The sequence below is a fragment of the Prionailurus viverrinus genome, chromosome C2 (assembly GCF_022837055.1).
Source record: "Prionailurus viverrinus isolate Anna chromosome C2, UM_Priviv_1.0, whole genome shotgun sequence".
Classification (NCBI taxonomy): domain Eukaryota; kingdom Metazoa; phylum Chordata; class Mammalia; order Carnivora; family Felidae; genus Prionailurus; species Prionailurus viverrinus.
The window spans coordinates 81,257,154-81,277,237 of NC_062569.1; the positions used below are offsets into that span (position 1 = coordinate 81,257,154).

At 36.3% G+C, this 20,084-nt stretch overlaps 1 protein-coding gene across 1 annotated transcript in view; it reads right to left on the minus strand.

The window, feature by feature from the left end:
* Positions 1 to 20,084, minus strand: part of P3H2 (prolyl 3-hydroxylase 2) — a 150,637-nt gene that overhangs the window by 54,232 nt on the left and 76,321 nt on the right. The gene's annotated exons all lie outside the window — the stretch shown is intronic.

Genomic DNA, 20,084 nt, shown 5'->3' on the forward strand with positions numbered 1-20,084 from the left:
CCAAGTACCTTAGAATGTGACTGTATTTAGAGATCAGAACTCTAAAGAGGTAATTAAGTTAAACTGAGGCCTTTAGTGTGGACCCTAATCCAGTTTGACTGATGTCTTTATAAGAAAAGGAGACTAGGACATAGAGACACCAGTGTAACTGGCACACAGAGGAAAAGACCATGTGAGGACACAACCAGGTGGCAACCATCTGCAAGCCAAGGACAGAGGCCTCAGAAAAAAACAATCCTGCAGACAACGCTGATCTTGAACTTCTAGCCTCCAGAACCATGAAAAAATAAATGTCTGTTGTTCAAGCCATCCAGTCTGTGGTATTTTTTTTATAGCAGCTTTAGCAAACAAACACAGCACATTTTAAACATAAAAATAACAGTGAGGAAGAAGTCAATAACTTCATTTACAATTGAGAAAACTAAAAACCATAAGGAATTGAATCTGACTCTAAACCCAGTGATGGCTTATACCAGAACTCAGGCCCATAATCTCTCAGCTATATTCTCCCAAGTGATAAACTGATCAAGACAACACTAGCAACCTAACTAGGGTACTCTAATTTTTTTTTTTTTTAATTTTTTTTTCAACGTTTATTTATTTTTGGGACAGAGAGAGACAGAGCATGAACGGGGGAGGGGCAGAGAGAGAGGGAGACACAGAATCGGAAACAGGCTCCAGGCTCCGAGCCATCAGCCCAGAGCCTGACGCGGGGCTCGAACTCACGGACCGCGAGATCGTGACCTGGCTGAAGTCGGACGCTTAACCGACTGCGCCACCCAGGCGCCCCTAGGGTACTCTAACTTTTAATTCAGGTTCTCTCCACAAAAGTATCATGAAATTACCTCGGTAGACCCATTGGACATTAAAACAGGATGGGAAACAAGATTAAGAAAAATCAGAGTTCCAAATGAGAATTAAAATACATCGTTTCTTTTATTATTTCTCAGGATAAAACTAAAAATTTCAGGGCAAATTAATCTTCTCTCCTCAGCATTCTGGAGTGGTACATCTGTTTTTATTTATGGTACTTAAACCTCCATTTTGGCTTATTCCAAAAAGGAGTTTGATCAAGACTCTCTTCCTCTAAGCATCTCCTTTCATTTTATTGTTAGGTAAAAAGTTTCCTAACATAGAAAACTCCCAAAGGGAAGATACTTTCCTGGTATTATTTTAATGAGCTGGTAAAGTTCCTGAAAAATGCTAAAAACCCATAATACCAGAGAAGTCTGCCTGGGAAATGTCATCTTAATTTTGTGAAGCAGAATTTCTAAGATTCCATATAAACTGATCTGATCAAATTAACAGTGACGTTTGTAACAACAGGGATGGACTAAATTACAGCACAATCATATGGTAGAATATTATACGCCCACTGAGGATAATAAGGCACGCAAAGATGTTCATAATATACCCTTGAAAGAAAAAAGCAGACTGCATAGTAGTGTGTATGGTATGAATCCATTTATGTAACAGAAATTCACTAGAAAAATTTTATGGACCAAATGTTCATATTAGCTGTGTTCAAGCAGAGTCAGGGAACTTCATTTAGGGCTTAACAATTGTTATTTTTTATTTTGTTTTCTAATTTTCCAAAACAGGTACATGGTATATGGGTGTTTTGAAGGAAAAGAAATGAAAGTAGAATGAGAAGTAAGCAAAAGTCTAAGTTGATCGTGATTTTCTGAATAAAGAAATATTTCCTTCAAGGAAGGGTTTAATCTTGGAAGAAGGTGTGTTATTGTCACCACTGAATTTGATTTATATAATTTAAATAACAAATTCTGAAAAAGCTCTGTGTGTGTGCATGTACATGTGCGTGTGAGCGCATGCGTGCACATGTGCATAAAGGGCATAATGTCTAAATACACAAAGAACCATTAGCTGAGGGGAACATTCTTGTAAACTCCTAATCTCCTTAGTCTATTTACTACATCGAAGCCAGAATGATCCTTTCTAAAATACAAATCTGATCTTATCTTTCTCTGATTTAAATTTTCAAAGGCTCCTCCACTGGTATGAGGAGAAAGTTCAAATTCCTTAAGTGACTCATAAACTCCTGCCTGACTGGTCCTGGTTTACCTGCCCAGACTCACCTCACACTATTCTCTGTTACTTTCTAAACATGGGCCTGTTAACTTTTGTGTCAGTTCCATTCATCTCTCCTCTTTCTGGTTACAGTGCTCCTTTTCTTGGGAAATTCTTCTTCCAAATCTTTTTCTGATTAGTTCTTATTTATCTTTAGTGGCTTACTTAGACATTGTTTCCTCTGCTATGTCTTCCATGAATAACCAAATCTCACATGCCAGATAGATCCGTGAACTTGTCATAGTACTTCCCTTGTATAATCATAATTACCCATTGACATATTTGAGCACTCCATTGGTTCTCTGGAGGCAGAATTCTGAAGACTTTTTTTTTTTTTTAACCAGCATACAGAAGATTAAGAGATATTTCAAGGGGTGCCTGGGTGGCGCAGTCGGTTAAGCTTCCGACTTCAGCCAAGTCACGATCTCGCGGTCCATGAGTTCGAGCCCTGTGACGGGCTCTGGGCTGATGGCTCAGAGCCTGGAGCCTGTTTCTGATTCTGTGTCTCCCTCTCTCTCTGCCCCTCCCCCGTTCATGCTCTGTCTCTCTCTGTCCCAAAAATAAATAAACGTTGAAAAAAAAAAAGATATTTTAAGTGAAAGAAAGAAAGAAAGAAAAGAGAAGAGGAGAGAGGGAGAGAGAGAAAAGAGAAAGAGGGAGGGAGGAAGAAAGAATAAAGTCACTTGTAGAAAAACAAAACAGAACCATCTTCTCTTTTTTAATTTGAAGGGATGTTCAATTCACAAAAAGTTATGTTTCTGTCTCTCTGACTGGTTGTTGTATTCCTAGTGATTAAGCCTCCTTGGCACAGCTTAGGTTGTCAATAAGAACTTTATCAGAAGCTGTTCATGTAGTTTTCTACTCTTCAAACACTTATTGTCATTGTGGGCTAGCACTGATTACACCTTAGGCACACAGGGCACGAGTGTGTCTCTGCATATACATGTATATAATAAGAGACTATAGCATTGTGAGGGCTACAACCAGTAAATAAGCAGACAATAATCAGACATTGAGTTAAGTGCAAAAAAGAGTGATGTGGTAACACACAGAAAGAACACTTAACTCAAAATGGTGGCATTTATTAGGTCGACAAGTTTCTAAAATTATGGTAGCCTGTTAAAATTATAGCACTCTCCAGATAACTATTTTTCAAAAAGAGTTTGGTTATAAATTGGAACTAGTAGGTCGTTCTAAAGAATTTAAAAAAAAAATAAAAATAAACTAATGGTAACGTTGAGGATCTGTTAGCAAACCTTGATTAACTGAAAGACATCTACTTAAGTAGGCATAGACTTACAACCAGCTACGGAACGATGAATTCATCAGTGGGAAGACAAACAGATCTGTCTTCTAGCCACGTGGGATGGGGCAAGGGTGAGACATGTTATAAGAGAAAAATAGACAAATAAAATCTGCAAATTCCAAAGGGAAAACAGATTCTCCTTGTAAATATTTCCCCTCAGGACTTCTGACATCCTTTAGGGAAATGATAGTTTTAACAACCCTGGCTTTCATGCTGTTGCGTTTTCAAATATCTTTTCCAGAACCAGAGGGTAAATGGAATGGTCTTGGCTGCCAAATGCTGATGGCTTGAAATCTTTCATAGAGAAAAAAAAAAGAGTCAATTAAATCATCACCTCATAATTTTTGCATATGAAATATTACACAGAGAGACCAAGAATTTGGTGTGAGTAGGATATCAGCAAATCTGATTTGATCTTATTAAGAAAGGAAAAAATATATGTGCTATCTTTTCTTCATATTTTTCTCCAAGAAAAATACTCTTCTGGGGATTTACTCTCTACTGGGGGGATGGGGTAATGTTTGGTGGCAAAATATAGACAAAGCATAGCTGATTTATGAGAAGCATTTATTACTTACAGGTCAGGAATTAGGGAGAGATTCATGAAGACTATAATAGTTGTGCTGGTCTTTGGAAAAAAAAGATGTGATTTGGAAATGAGGAGTGGGTGCTCACATAATCAAAGGTTTATTAAACTAAATGAATGAATAAAGTAAGTCTACTATTATATAAAATGAAATAAAAAATGAATACCTATTTCATACTTTCATGAAGTTAGTGAATTCCTTGTATTTTCTTGTCATTGGAATTTCTCTAATTTTTATCCAAATTTTTATTATTTCTGAGAGAAAAGTAGACAGGGCACCAACAAGCATGGCTATGTGAGAAAGCATATCATTGGGGAAGGGGAAGTGAGACTGCATAAAGGAGGGGACATTTGGTTTTAATCTTGACAGACGGATAAGATTGACAGCTGAGGATGGATAGAAAAAGGCATTGTAGGTGAAGTAACCATGACTGAAAATAGCATGCTATGTATTGGGAAAGGAGTTTCAGTTGGCTGTAACTGAGGCTGACCATGGGAAAATGGGAAATTGGGCTAGAGAAGAGGTTTACATTGTGAACATACTTGAATGAACATAGACACCAACCCTGACCTGCAACATCTTTTGTGGCTTGAGTCAAAACGAGGGGCTCACTGTCTTCTCTGCCATTTTGGAAGGTCTTGTGGCATTTCCAAGGCCTTGGCCTTCTTTATATATCATTCTGATCTGCATCACTCTTTCCAATAGACAGCATCATGCCCTGAAGCTGATGTCTTCAGAGGTACAGAATATTCTTTACTAGACATATGAGGAAGGAGCTACCCATGTAATGAGGGAAATGTGAGACAAAAGCCATAGATTCTAGTTCTGGTTCTGCTGGCATCTTGCTGACCAATCAATATCTCTGAATCTGCTACTTCCTCTGCTGGGTGACTTCTGGCTTGCTATGTTTACATATCTAGATTATATAAATTCCAAGAATGATACAATCAAGTCAACCCATTTTAGATGCTAAATTAAAAAATTTTTAAAGGATGCTTCAGTATATAACAAGCCTTACCCAGACATCCTTTGGCTATCCCTACCTTGCTTCATTCACTGAAGAATAATTCATTCCTGTTCCAGGATCTTCCTCACATGTCAATAAGAGATTGTATTCTACAGCAGAAATAGCAGTGATCTAGAAGTCAATACTTCAATCTTTTGGATATTACTGGAATGAGCTAGGGTACAACCAGTACCTTTGGAAAACCCTTTGGTTAAGATTATGATTGCTATATTCTTGCCGGGCCTGAAACTCCGCCCCAAGGTTAAGTCTACAGATAAAAAGTCCACTGGAAGTAAGCAATTAGAAAAATTTGAATAGAGAAGTTTGTGTGTGTGTGTGTGTGTGTGTGTGTGTGTGTGTGTGTGTGGTGAGGGGAGGTGGGGTATTTGCATTCTGCTTCTTGATCGAATATTTTCCCTTAGAGTTCAGGCATGATGGTAGGTCTCTATGATATGCTCCTGCTCTCTACTTTGCTGGTCTTTCAATCCTCTGCCTCAGTCGCTGGTCACTACATGTATGGCTCATTTATCCTGAAGGGAGAAGAAATTCACAACATAGATCATTGATGGGATTTCATATTCTGTTGGATTCAGTATATGATAAATCCTAATCTGTCTTAATGTAATTGTCTCATGTGTACAAGGGGAATAATAGCAGTGCTTATTTTGTTATTATTTTATTTTAATTCTTAAATCCAGAATGTAATTTGTAGAAAAAATGACAAGTTTGTAAATTACAAATCTAATATATATTTAATACATTCCCACTGCTTTTTCCATTGAATCTCAGAGCTCAAAAAGATCTTAAGAGTCACCTGTCCAAATCTCCATCCTCTGTTCTGTTGCTTAAATCCTCTTCAAAGTTCCATCAATGGTCATGTGACTTCTGACTGAATACCTCAGTGACAGGAAATTCACTATCTTCCTGAGCAGCCCATTCTAGCTTTAGAAAGCTCTGGCCTTTCCAATGCCCTTGATTGTGCTAACTAGAATGTGTCTTAGAACTTCTAGCAACTGGTCTTCAATCCACTGGTCATGACCATTCCAAATAGGTGTAAGATAACCCTTCAAACATAGGCATATTGAATCAATGAGTCTTTTCAGTAGAAAATGTTGTTCCTTTAAGAATAGTTTCATCATGGGCTTCAGATGTCTTAGCTCTGAAGGCAGATAGGTGGCAGCACTCTCTCTCATGGAATCTGCCCCCATCTTCTCTCTGTGTGTCCCTTGCTTTGTTCTTTAGATCCTTTCCAGCTGTCCTGTCAGTCAGGAGTGGTCCCTCCATAGTCTAAAGAATTTTGTTCAAGGAAGTAGTGTATCATATGGCAATGTCATTTCTTGTTCCTTCATAAATCAGACAGCCATGACTGCAGCAGTGAAATTCTACTTAGTAGTATAAATTTAAGCCACCTCAGCTGCTCTCTCAGGAAAGAAAAAAATTTTTTTTACTGTTGCTTCTTTAGTTACAGAAGCTTGGGGATCATCCCAAAAAATATTTCAAAAAGAGGCATTATTTCCAAAGGCTAAATAGCACACACATGGGATGCGAAAGATCTGTTGATTCTGTAGAGCCAGCAACAGCATGGTAAATATATCTGATTCCTGACAATAACCAAAACAAGTCCCTAAGACAGCTTGGATAATGGGAAATAGATTTTAAAAGAAATTATCCTCTGGATTTCTCCTTAGCACATTCATTGCCAGCAGTACACAGTTATGTGTTTGTCATGGAGCCACATCTCTAAGCCATGATGCATTGTGCAGGTGGTATGAGATATTGTATGCTGAGGGTGCTATGGCCCCTGTTATTCTGGAACAGAAGGCACGTTTTGTTTGTGGATTCACAACCAAAAATTTAACATTATATCTCTCCAAAGCCTATTTCCTGAAAGGTTTCTCTCTTTGACTTGAATGATCTTGTCTTTGTGATTAAAGCCAAATGACTCAGGACATCGGAATGGTGCAAATTGGCCCTAAGAGAGCAGAAAAGTGCTTTAATGCCAGAGAAAACTTGCAAATGCCATAGACATGCAACCTCATTTATACACATACACATTAACCTAAGCACAACAGATTTGAACAAATCAGTGAAAATAAATGTGTTTAGCTTATCTTTCCTATGAATTGTCAGGGTGTGACAATACAGTGGTCAATTCTACAGATATTTATGGACTGACCCTCTTATTATTTCACATGTAGTTGTTCAATAATTATATGAAACTTTATCAGAAAATTTTCTACTCAGCAAAGAGAATTTCTAATAAGAGGGAAGCTACTTTAAGCAAGTTATGCCCTTAGACATTGTGGCCTGTCATACTGAACTATTCACATTTTCTCAGTTCAATATCACTTGCACACCGATGCAGATTTCTGCAATGTAATAACGATAATAAAATGGTTACCATGTATTGTACCACTGTGCTAAGCACTTTAAATAAATTGTCATGTTTAGCCTTCTTAATATCACTCTAAGGCAGGTGCTAATAATCTCATTTTGGGTGAGAAAACTCAAGCTTCGATAAGGATTTCAGGCCTTTCTAACACTACTCCTTCCCACTGCTAGTTTATTTTTATGTAAGCATAAGGAAGGAAAGAACTATAAATGGTTGTGGATATATGTCTTTATGTATCACTTGAGGTTGTTGCGTTCCTCTCTGTAAATTGTTCATTGTTTTAGGACAGAGTAAATATTTTTAACTTTTCCTCTAATACAGACATCTGCACACTTCTTATGTGGTAATGGGCCAGACTATTATAAAAATAGATGCAGAAACCTTAGTGCCACTGTGACTTATGTAGGAAGAAACTACTGGATTCTATACCACTCATCCCTATCCAAAACACACATGGGAGATTTGGAATACAGTTTGACCAAGTCCTCGCTTAAGAAAGCCAAGATAACTGTCATTCATTTCAATAACTGGGAAGATTCAACACAGTCACTTCTTTGACCTCACATTTAAGGAAAGGATAGTTAGACAAACAGAGGAGAGGAAAACCCAAGGGGCCTGGTCCTTCCAGTGCCTATGAACACAGACTCCTCTAAAACAACAGAGATCAATGGTACTGATGTTACTTTTAACCACATGTTCCCCTGGAATAAATACCAATTTTTAAGCCAAAATACTTAAGCCCAGAAGTACAATGTGAGTATTCTATATTCAGAATACTTGGAGAGGTTAAGCTTAGTTTCTAGAACTGAAAAATTGTCAAAATACTCAACAGTATTGGTTCAATGATTTATTGATTTATTCTTACATGAAAATGTTCCTCTATCCCTACATCCATACATATCGTGATGCTTACAGTCATTTACAATACTTTTAATTTGACACTTTGCAATAGTAAGCAGACAAATGACCTGAGTCTATCTTCTACTGGCAGAACCTCAGTCAAGTAGCTGTACTGCCCTCTTAGTTTTGATAACCCCATTGATGAAATAGCAATGATGATCCCTGCATGGTCTACCTCAAGGATTTCTGTAAGGAACAAATGGAAGATATTACTGAGAATGAACACACACACACACACAGACACACACACACACACGCATATCCACAAACCCACAACTAATGTTGCTATCATTATTTCTATTTAAGTATGTCTTCTCTCCTCTATGATGACAAGAACCTGTCATATCTTTCTTATTACCTTGAGTGTTTAGGAAGGGACGCATTCCCTGGATGTTAATGACAGTGACAAAAATAAAATTTAACATGCCTTGTCCAGTAGACACAATTCTGCGAGTAGTCACCATCACTGGCAGCAGGAGGTGGCAGAAACCTGCTGATTAGGGAAGGTTCACAGTTGGTCTACTTCCATAAAACAAGTAAGAAGCTACCAAGTCAGTTCAAAGTCTTTTCCATTAGCTGCCACCTCCAGAAAAGCTATGGCATTCAATACCAGGTTGCTGGTGAAAACAAAGGGAGTGATTTAGGAAGCCCGCATCAAGTATCTTGATAGCATTGGACATGAAATCAGCACACAAATGTGTCATCTTGATAATGAGAACGTCAAAGAGACTTAGGAAAAATTAAAATTAATTAAAATATTATTTGGGGGGAAGACCTGGAAAACTTTCTTAATAACTAACTAAGTTCGCCTCTTCTTTTTTCTAACTCATCCAAATCCTTCTTTAAAGCAACTTACTGGATTCCCAAATATAGCATGAGCAATAACTCTAAAGAAGCTGTGATGAGCCCATCAAGGACTTTCTCTCATAAGCATCATTTTTTAGAGCTGAGTAGGCCTGACCTCAGGTCTCATCTTAAAAGTCAGAGCTTTCCCCTTTCATGAAAGCCTGCTATGTCTGATCAGTCCCAGATACATAGCAAAGATAAATAAGGCCATAGTTAAGTATGGGTCTCTAGTGTGAAGTCCATCCAGGGGTGGGGTGATTTTTCCTGTGCGTGGTCTGGCTGGGCGGCTGCTACAAACACATGTTGATTATTTTAAGTCTGCTGAAGTGCCTGAAGCCTAACTGGCCTTTCAGAAAAGCGTTCTAAGGAATCATTTTCCAAGGAAGAGTGGACTGCGTCAAAAATGCAAGACAAAAGGAAGCAATGTCTACAAAATCCCAGTTAAAATGCTAGAGCAAAGATTGGCTGGTTATAAAACTGGAAGGAGTTTTAGGCATCATTTAGTCCAAATCCCTCAATTCTATAAAAGAAGAAACTGAGACCCAGAATGGGAGAATGATTTTCCTAAAGTCACTTGGAAACCTCAGTCCTCAAGACCCTAACTAGGGATCTTTGCCTTACACCAGGCTAGAATCCTCCAGATGGTTAGCCTAAACAATGCCAAACTACAGGCATCTGGAAACTGATGCTTACACAACACCCAACATGAAATGTTTCCAAATAATCAAAAGTTGCAGTTAAAAAGTTAACATAACAACAACAACAACAACAAAACACTTGGGTGATTTCAGAGATTTCATACCATTTTTGTAAATGCTTTAATCTGGTGGAGAAATAATCAGAAAAAAACAAGATTGATTTCCTTTCTTATGCATCTTTGCAGCTTATAAAATAATAATAATTTGCCTCTGGCTCTGTTTATTTTTTGGCATTTCTTAAGCCTGGAAAAGTAAAATTAAATTGGCCTATTTCACTTTGTTTTTAAACTCTTCCTTTTTTGAATTTTTTTGTTATTGTTTTATAACAATTAGATTTTCAACACTGTTTTAATGCCTGAATCCAAAGAAAACACATTTTCTCTTTTATAATTTCCTTTTTTAAAAAAAGTGGCTTTCTCTTCTTTGTAAAAATTTTATTCCTGCATTATGTATAAATCTTTCCCATCCACAGTTTTTAAAAATGAAGTCCATACTTAAAGCTCAAATTGTACAAATCTGTAATATTCATTCCAACAAATGTCTATCCCCTAGCTCTCCATCTGCTGCTTGTCCATCTCTCCATGCAGCCATTCATACATCCAACTGTTCATTAACTTTCTTTCTCTTAGCCTGTTTACTTAAAAATGAGATTCTTGAAAATTCTTGCCATTCTTTTCTCATAGTATTGTTATAACGAACTGAAATGAGAATAGCTCTGTAAACTGAACAGATCATATAGACATTCATTGTTCTATTATCTGGGTCTGGTTTTTCTTTTTCTTTCTCTTTTTTTTTGTTTTAATGTTTTTTATTTATTTTTGACAGAGAGAGAGAGAGAGAGAGAGAGCATGAGCAGGGGAGGGACAGAGAGAGGGAGACACAGGATCCGAAGCAGGCTCCAGGCTCTGAGCTGTCAGCACAGAGACCGACTGTGGGGCTCGAACTCACAGACCGTGAGATCATGACCTGAGCCGAAGTTGGACACTCAACTGACTGAGCCACCCAGGTGCCCCTGGGTCTGGTTTTTCAATCAGTGAAATGCATGTCCTTAGGAAAAGCTGAACGAATATTTGCCGGGTGTTTTAAACTGCAAAATGAAAAATGTCAGTGAGAAGAGAATCTCTAAATTTTTATTTCAAACATCAGTACTTTCCATAAGTCAAGCAGTGTTTTAGGTGATTTACAAGCACTAACTCATTTAATTCACATAACAATCTGATAAACTAGGGACTATTGCCAGTAGGTAATATTATCAATGCATCGTCATACCTATTTGGGGAAACTGAGGTGCCGAGCGCTGAAAAGAAATTGCCCAAGTTAATGGGGTTAGAAACAACAGAGTATAATTCAAATGCAGGCATTCTGGCTCAGAGGCATGTGATTTTTAAGCTATGATGCCTAACTAAACTCCTGCTACTTAGCTCTGGAGAGAGAAATGACCAAATAGGTAATACTTTACTAGAAGTAGGGATGAAATAAACGTGCCTTGTGGTATTATTCTTCTGTATTCTTCCATAAAGACAACCCCCCAAAAAACGGTATCACAACCAGCTAACCCCCCCCATGTAAAATACAATAATCCATCCTTAACCAATGTTGGGGAGAATGGCTGAGTACCTGAAAAGTATTCGAGTAAATAATTCATTCTGACCTTATAATGTAATATCAGGTTATATGAAGGAGGTCATTACTTGACCTATAAAAGTGCCTATAAGTATTAATGATATTTTCACTAAAATAAAATAGATCTCCATAGTAGGTACTGTTAATATTTAGTGAATCTTAAATGCACAATAGACTATACTACTAATTTCATCCATCATTCCTCTCAGGATTTGACTTTGCTGCTTTTCCCCCTCCCACTCTGATCCTTCTCCCCATGTTGGTACATGTGTTCTGCGCACAAGACATTCTCTGTGTTGGGTCTAAGCATCCACCCTCCAATCTGACATCACATAATACAGTTCTCAGACCAGGTTTCTTCCAACTTCTCTACCCACATTGTTCCCTGAGGCCCCTGTACTCTATTCCTTGCCTTTCATTTGAGGTGGCTTTTCTATTCCTGTCAGCAGGTTCCCTCTATTTGCATATATTTCTAGAAGAGTGAGTCATATTTCTCACAATTCCCATCATCTGGAACCCAGATTTACAGTACCATACCCAATAAGAGAGAAATGTTACCCCTATCCTCAGAGGGATAATTATCATATTTAGCAAGAAGAATTGGAAAGCCATCTCACCCAGGATACCCCAAAGCAAAAACAGGTGACTGGTATTCCCTTTGACTCCTATTCTTACAGAATGAAAAGTCAGAGTGAAGGACTTAATGCAAAGTCAGGATTTGGAAGAATGGAGATTCATATTTGAAGAGCTTTTCCAGCCAAGCTCTGGAATTCAGAAACCTCCATTTCTTCTTTCCAGTTGACACACCCAAAGGGGAATTTTCATTGCTCCATGTTTCCATGTTGAGACGTCCTCACAGTGAGTGGCGTACCCAAATGAGCAGTCACAGCTCAGACCAATGGTATTTTTGACCTAATCTTTGTAGGGCCCTGCATAAGGTTTGGTACTCAGTGAATACCTCCAGAATTCATTGAAATTCTATGATTCTTAGAATGGGGACCTTGTGTTCTGTTGCAATTTTATGGTGATTTTTATTTTTGTTTGGTTTTCTTTTAGTTTCCTTATAAAGCCTATTCTTTAAAAGCCCAAATGTATCTCTGCTGATATGAGAGAAGAAAATGATGATGTATCTGGACCTTGGCTAAGAATGTCTAGGGAGAGGAGGGAGGAAGCAAGAGAGAAATTTCCAGGAAGCAAAGAGGAAGGTAGAAAGCTTGAAATTACCACTTACTCATGAAGTCATTTACAGGCCTTTTAAATTTTTTAGGTTTTTGCACTAAAGTGCTGGCCTGTGCTTCATAAGTAAATATTTGATTATCTCTTAAGAGCCGGAGTGGGGGGCAGTTAATATTTATTGAATGTCCATGGTAAATGTGGCATCCTACAGGTATCTCATGTATATTATCTGACTTCATCGAGCTCTCAATATCTGAATAGGAATTCATGATCCCCATAGCTGGGATTCAATTCACTATGAAGTCCTTATACCAGAAGTAGACCTGTTATTTAATCTCTTACCAATAATTACAGAAAATAAAGTCTTAGATCAGAGAAACCCAGGAATTTTTAAAAACTGCATACTGTTGCCTGCATTTATTCTTAAATAACCCCAACCTGACAATTTCTTTTGATGAGGATTGTATATTCATGTGCCAAGTTGAGGTCAGTCTCTCACAGCTGAGAATCTTCTCAATTAAGTAGCTGTATAAAAAAGATAATTATATAAAAATACTTAGCTTTCTTCTATTCCTTTAATAAACATTTAAATATATAATAGGAAAAGAAAACCTCTACAGATGATACAGACAAAACTTTAAGACAATGACAATTTTAAGTTATGTGTTATGGCTACATGAAGAAAACTACAAAATTTCACGAAGAGAAAAGATTTAATAATTAGAAAAATACGATTCTCTTAGAACTTTACCAAGTGATTCTGATGTTCACATGAAAAAATGAAAAGGCAACACAGGCAACATTTGGAAAATAAAAAAGTAATGAGAGAGAATTTGCTATAATGAAGTCACAGTAGTTAATCGGAGTATCAGTGGAACAAACTAGATAGCCCATAAATAGAGTTTAGAACAGAAAGGACTTCATATAGGAAAAGTGAGGTAAAAATGCTCTCAAAAGATGAGAACAGTACCTGAAATTAATAAATGGTGTTAGGAAAATTGGTTTTAGGAAACATCACTTTGATCTTAGCCCTATATTATACTACTAATAAACTATGGATGGGTTAAAGGGTTACATGTTTTATCAAAATGTTTTATCATATTATATATTTTAAAAAGCTAGAATAAAACACGTATGAATATCTGATACCTGCCTAAAGATTATATCTTATGCTTAGACCTGATGGAAGACACTACAAGTAAACCATAAATCAATTAAAATACTAAATGCCCTAAAATAATCAAATTATAAAGCAACTAAAATAAAATATTTCTGATTTCTAGATAAGAGAGAATTTCTCATGTTTAAAATTAGAGAGGACATTACAAGGAAAAAGTCTGTCAATGTTAACACACATAATCTAATAAAATAAAGTCAAAATAAAGCCTTATATACATTGAATGACATACCCATGGTGGCAAAAATATTTTTAAGCAAGTATAATTTAATATCTTAAAATACAAGGGGATTTTATATGATCAGATAATTCACAAAGGACAAAACGCAGACGGGTATGAACATTCCCAATTTCAGCAAAGTTCAACCAGAAGTAACTGACCATTACTCATTACAAATGTCAAGGTCACTAAGGACAAGTGTTGACCGAGAAACTGTCACAGAATTGAGGAGGCTGAGGGGACACAACTAAATCTAATGTGGGGTCCTAGACTGGATCTTAAAGCAGAAACAAAATGACAAGAGTGGAAAAACAGTCACTGATGTTCTGGACACCTATGCCCAAAGTGATGGAGGATGTCTTTTGTCCCTACATTCTATTCTGAAGTGGATTTGTATAAATCATTCCTCATCTCTTCAATTCTAGAAATGTTTATGGTAGAACTTCCTGGTCCACATGGTTCATTCTTAAGGATAAAATAATTCTTTCGAGTCACTATAATCCTGTGGTCTGGTATCAAAATGCTGATTGATCTGCTCAAGTCCCTAACAGAATACGTGGATTGCCTTAAGATTCTGAGGAGATTCTAAATTCTTTTTCCTCAAGAAACATGTGAAGATTCCAGTTGCATAACTTCTGTGATATATCCTCAAGAAGTTCGGGATAAAAAATCAATATTAAATTTCTTGGTAACAGTGCAAAAAAATTTAAAAAAAAGGGAAGGGATGAAGGAAGGAAGGAAGGAAGGAAGGAAGGGAGGGAGGGAGGAAGGGAAGAGCATTGGCTCACATACACAGAAGTTAACATTGGATACTGACTTAGAAGCCACGAGAAAGAGTAGCATAACTTTAACATTTACATGGTACATTTGGAGCTTTGGATTTGCAAGATCAAAATTTTAGGCTTTCTTATTTCCTCCAAGAAACATTGTCTACAATTAGATTAATTGTCACCAGATTACAGAGGGCACCTAATTACTAAGACAGACTATTAAGTTTTCACTTTTTTTTGTAGATGTGATTTAACTGAGCTAGCAATATTGTGATATTTTCCTTTTATTAATTAAAATAATCAAAATATAAATCTTTATTAAAAATTAATATTAAATGTGTAAAGGCATACAGAAGAATTCATTAAAGAAAGTAAATATCTAGTCCAGTTTGGTAATTTTCTCATACTTCTTTATAGCAAATCACCTGGGTTTTTGTTTTGTTTTGTTTTGGTTTGGTTTGGTTTTGGTCTTTTAAAATCTTTTTTCTACTGGGGCTCCTGGGTGGCTCAGTAGGTTGAGGGTCTGACTTTGGCTCAGGTCATGATCTCACAGTCCGTGGGTTCGAGCCTGGCTTTGGACAGCTTGGAGCCTGGAGCCTGCTTTGGATTCTGTGTCTGTCTGTCTGTCTGTCTCTCTCTCTCTCTCTCTCTGCCTCTCTCTCTCTCTCTCAAAAATAAACATGAAAAATAATTTAAAATCTTTTTGCTATTGATGCAGAGAAAACCTAAGATGCTTTATCTCACTAGTTGCTGTGGTGCTTTTCAGTGCATGCTTTCTGGATCACCTGCATCCATTCTGTCTGTTTCTGGAAGGAAAATTTCAATTTTCATCTGCAAACCATCTCTCAATCCATGTTATTGGGATGTGGCACTTGGCTCTAACTCTGAAAGTTCCTGAGGAAGAAAAACTATTCTTATCGAGTTACCTACACCTGGTTTTCCTGCCTTTTAATTCCCATGGTTTAAGCAATTTACAAAAGACTGCAGAAACCATCTAGTCTGAAATCCCATGTTTTTGATGATTTTTCCAAGCAGAAGGGAGCAATATTACTATTCTATCACTCAAGATAAATAGGTCCTCTCCCTTTCAACAGTGTTGTTAGTTTATAGTCAAACATTCAGTAAACATGAATTTGAATACAATGCCTTAGCAACCAGAGAAGCTAGTATTTTCTGCCTTTGGATATATATTTACTTTCTTGACATAGGTCTCCCTACAATTTCAAGCTCATGTTTAAAAACACTTTCTGTAACAATATTCAAACTGAACACAATGTTCTAAAAAGGTTTAATATGGTCTCCTATCAAATGCCAGCCAACACAAGATTCAGCATGATGTAAAGGGATCTAAAAATTTTTATGGACCTCTTCTATAAATAAAATTGTGCAGAAGTCTGATTAAAGAGGTAGTTGGTATACCAAATTACATGTCAGTAATTATCCTCATAATTTCAATTTCAAGTCGGGTTTAGTAATGTTGGAGACACTCAAAGAAAGTGAGAGCCAAACTAACATTCTCAGTGCTGGTATTCCTTTAGGTATGTTAGGTACAGCCTATAAGTGATGTAATTTGAATACTGATTTGCTTCAGAAATTGGACATCAGGTTTCACAATAAACATAGGAATTCAGCAGTTTCTACAAGACTGCACAGTTCCAGATATAAATGTTAAAAATAGGGAAATAATCACATATTCTCCATGTGATTCCAATCACACATATAAAATATTTGAAAACAGAAAGAAGCCAGACTCAAAAACCTTCACACTCTTTGATTCCATTTATAGACATTCTGGAGTTGGCAAAACTTCAGGAACAAAGAGGAGATCAATGGTGATCAAGGGGGCTGGGGGCAAGAGAGGTGTAGACTATAAAAGGGCAGCATGAAGAAATTTTGAGGGGATGATGGAACTGCTCTGTCTCTTAATTCTGGTGCATTTGTTAAAAGTAACAGAACTCTACACCACAAGGTGCAATTTACTGCATGCAATTAACAATAAATAAATACACTCGGTGTTATATGTAAGTGATGAATCACTGGGTTCTACTCCTGAAACCAATACTACACTGTATGTTAACTATCTTGAATTTAAACAAATACAAAAAAAAAAAAAAAGATAAATAAATAAATAAATAATTTTTAAAGATTTGGAAATATCTGCCAGAATGACTATTTTTCCCTTGTTTTTAATGTGGTTCTTTGGCAATTAAGAATAGTTGGTAAAACAAAGCGCTTGGCATCAGAAGACAAACATTTGAGCCTTGGCTCCTGCATAATTTGTTGAATGACTTTAAGAAAATGTATTAACTCCTCTGGGTCATTATATATAAAACAGGTATCAGGATACTTGACACCCTACTCACCCCATTATATTTGGGAATTGGGTGAGTTACCCTATATAACATCCAATCATAGATAACATTAAAATTATCAAATACTATATGAATATAAAGTTTATTGAAGATATATAAAAAGTTTTAACTTTCTAAAGACTACAGAATCTTAAATCCTTAAAGAACATATTTTCTGTTTTGAACACTTGATTCAATTTGCAGGATATCGTTTGTGTCATTCTGTTTTGATCTACCAGTTACAATCCATGTTATCAATTTTTTGTCACCCACCAAGGATCCTATACATTTTCCTTTTATTTCTGCTATCTTACTGATGCTGTTTTCATGCCCTTTGCCTTAATTTACACTAAAAGACAGCAGGGTGGGAGTACTGAGCTATTGATAGCTCAAAGTTATCCCCATGTGAACAAAAGGCAAATGACCAAGAACCATCTGTTGAGCTTGAGGGGGTTTGGGGAATTGAAGCAAACCCGAATCTCACATTGGAATGTGTTATTGGACTTTTTCCCTTAACATGTGCTGCTAATTAGCAGTGAGATTTGGCGTGGGGGCAGGGAATGAAAGGTACAAACAGGATATATGCCCAACTGTTAGGTACTTTAGTTTAAGTAATATATAGTAAGCTGCAGTAAAGAGTCCCTGAAACTATCAGTGCTGTGACTATTTCCTGTTAATTATTTTATTCTTTTGCAATCACTGTCTGTCCTGTTCTATCTCTGAATCGGTTGGCTTCCTATTTTTCTACCTCCAGAACAAAATTTACTTCTGAAAGTCCTGGTTGTTGTCACCACCTCCCTTTTGCTGTTCTCAAATATTCACTGGTAGGTAGTTTCTGTTTTTTTACTCCATGACTCTCCCTTTTCTTCCAAACTCTTTCTCATTTTTTATTTTGTCTCTGATTTCTCATTTGAGAAGTTTGTTCTTAACTAATGATGCATCCTACATATTTAATGGATCCCCAAACAACAAATAGTAAATGATGTATATATATGTGTGTGTATATATATACATATATGTAAGTACTATATATATTTATACTACTTACACACATATATATACACATATGTTTATACTATATATTTACATGTAAATACTAGTGAAATCCCATCAGAACAAACTCCAAGGGAATGATCCAATTATTTTGCACTTTGGAATTGTGTTGAATGATTATTCTTTAATGACTAATAACATTTAAAGTGGTATATCATTTTGTAGTTGAGAAGTTGCATCCTGTAGATATAATTATTTCATGCTTAGTATATTCTATGAGATTATTCTTTTTTATCTCCACTTAAAAAACAGCAACATTGAGTCTCAGAAACAATTCTAGCAGTTTCTAGCAAATCTGCATGATTGCATGGAGACAAGGCAGAGAATTCAACTCATAACCTTATGTCAAATCACATTCATTTATTTTTTACTTCTTCCTCAGTCTCATTCTCTAAACCTATCTTTGATCTTTATTCAAAGAAAACAAAATTAGTTCTCCCAAATTCCCTTAGTAGCCTCTGCCACAGGTCAGGGATACCCTTTGCTCTGCCCTAGAGTTGTGGTCGACCTGACCCCACTGTCCCCACTATGATGTAGACCAGGCAATGACCATGGTATATTAGATACTTATATTGATTCATTTAAAGACAAAGGCCTCCAGATACATGGAAAACCTATGAGCTGAATAACAGTCATTGAAAAACTACATTGACAACATTGGCAAGATAGGAAGGATATATTTACTTGGTAATATAATGAAATTTTCAACTAACAAACAAAAGTTATCATGGATTAGCAGTTGTAGAAGCCCAAACAATTTAAGACAATAATAGTTATCTTTGTGTTGCATATTATTAATTATTTACTTCAGCCAACCATATACCCCACATCTTTTGACTCTCAGAAAGGGAGTATCCACAATTTTAGAGATAAAAATATTGTAGGTCACACACATGAGAGGTCACACTGCTAGAATGGAAAGAATTAAGGACTATAATTTACACTTTTCCATCCCAGTTCTAGGATCCTTCCACCAAACACTATCTTCCCTAAAAGGGAAGCTAATTATAAGCCAAAATTCGCATTAGCGATTCTTAATATTACTGGATTATTAATTTTAGAATCTATCGTAAGCTTTAGATTCTTCCCCATAAAAATGATCATGTATATACAAATGTGCATATAATTTGGGGGACTTCATAGATCCCTGAGCCTCAACAAAAATATTGACTCCAAGGAAGAATCACTACTCTGAATAGAGATTGTAGAAAATAATAAGATACTGAGAGCTCAGCTTTTAGCAAATGGACTTTTTTACTCTCTCTTAATCTTAATCCCTCAGTCTCAATACCTCAGTCTCCCACACCTATGGATCCTATTTGCATGATACTGCTTTCTTCATATAGTTATTAATCAGCATGGTTTTAAAGTTATTTTGGATGGCTGATGCTCATTAATCATTTGAAATATGAATGCTGATTCTATGGTAAGGCATTTTGTTAAGATCAAGTCATAGCAATCGAACTATGGATACTATGTCTACTCTTTTTTTTTTTTGCATCTGTTTTAGTGTCACATGTTGCACTCAATGTTTGTTCAATGAAATATGATTTTTCTTAAAAATTAAGACAATGGACTATTCCCATAGTAGTGTGAGGATCAATATCTGGGTTTAAATAATATCTATAAGTTGTTACCATTTATTTTCATAACGAAGCCATCTTCCAGTCTGTGCTAAGTTTATACTTCTCCACAGATCTCAAAGACCTCCAAATCTAAGAACACGCCTGAGAATAGTTAGTTCACACTGATGATAGAAACTATCCTTTTGGGAAATAGGAAAAATAAAACTGAATTAGAGTCGGTATTGAGATATGTCTAAACCCAAGAGCAAACTAGAGCAAATATTTATTGACAAACACTCCACAGTATGAATTTTATTCTTTTTAAA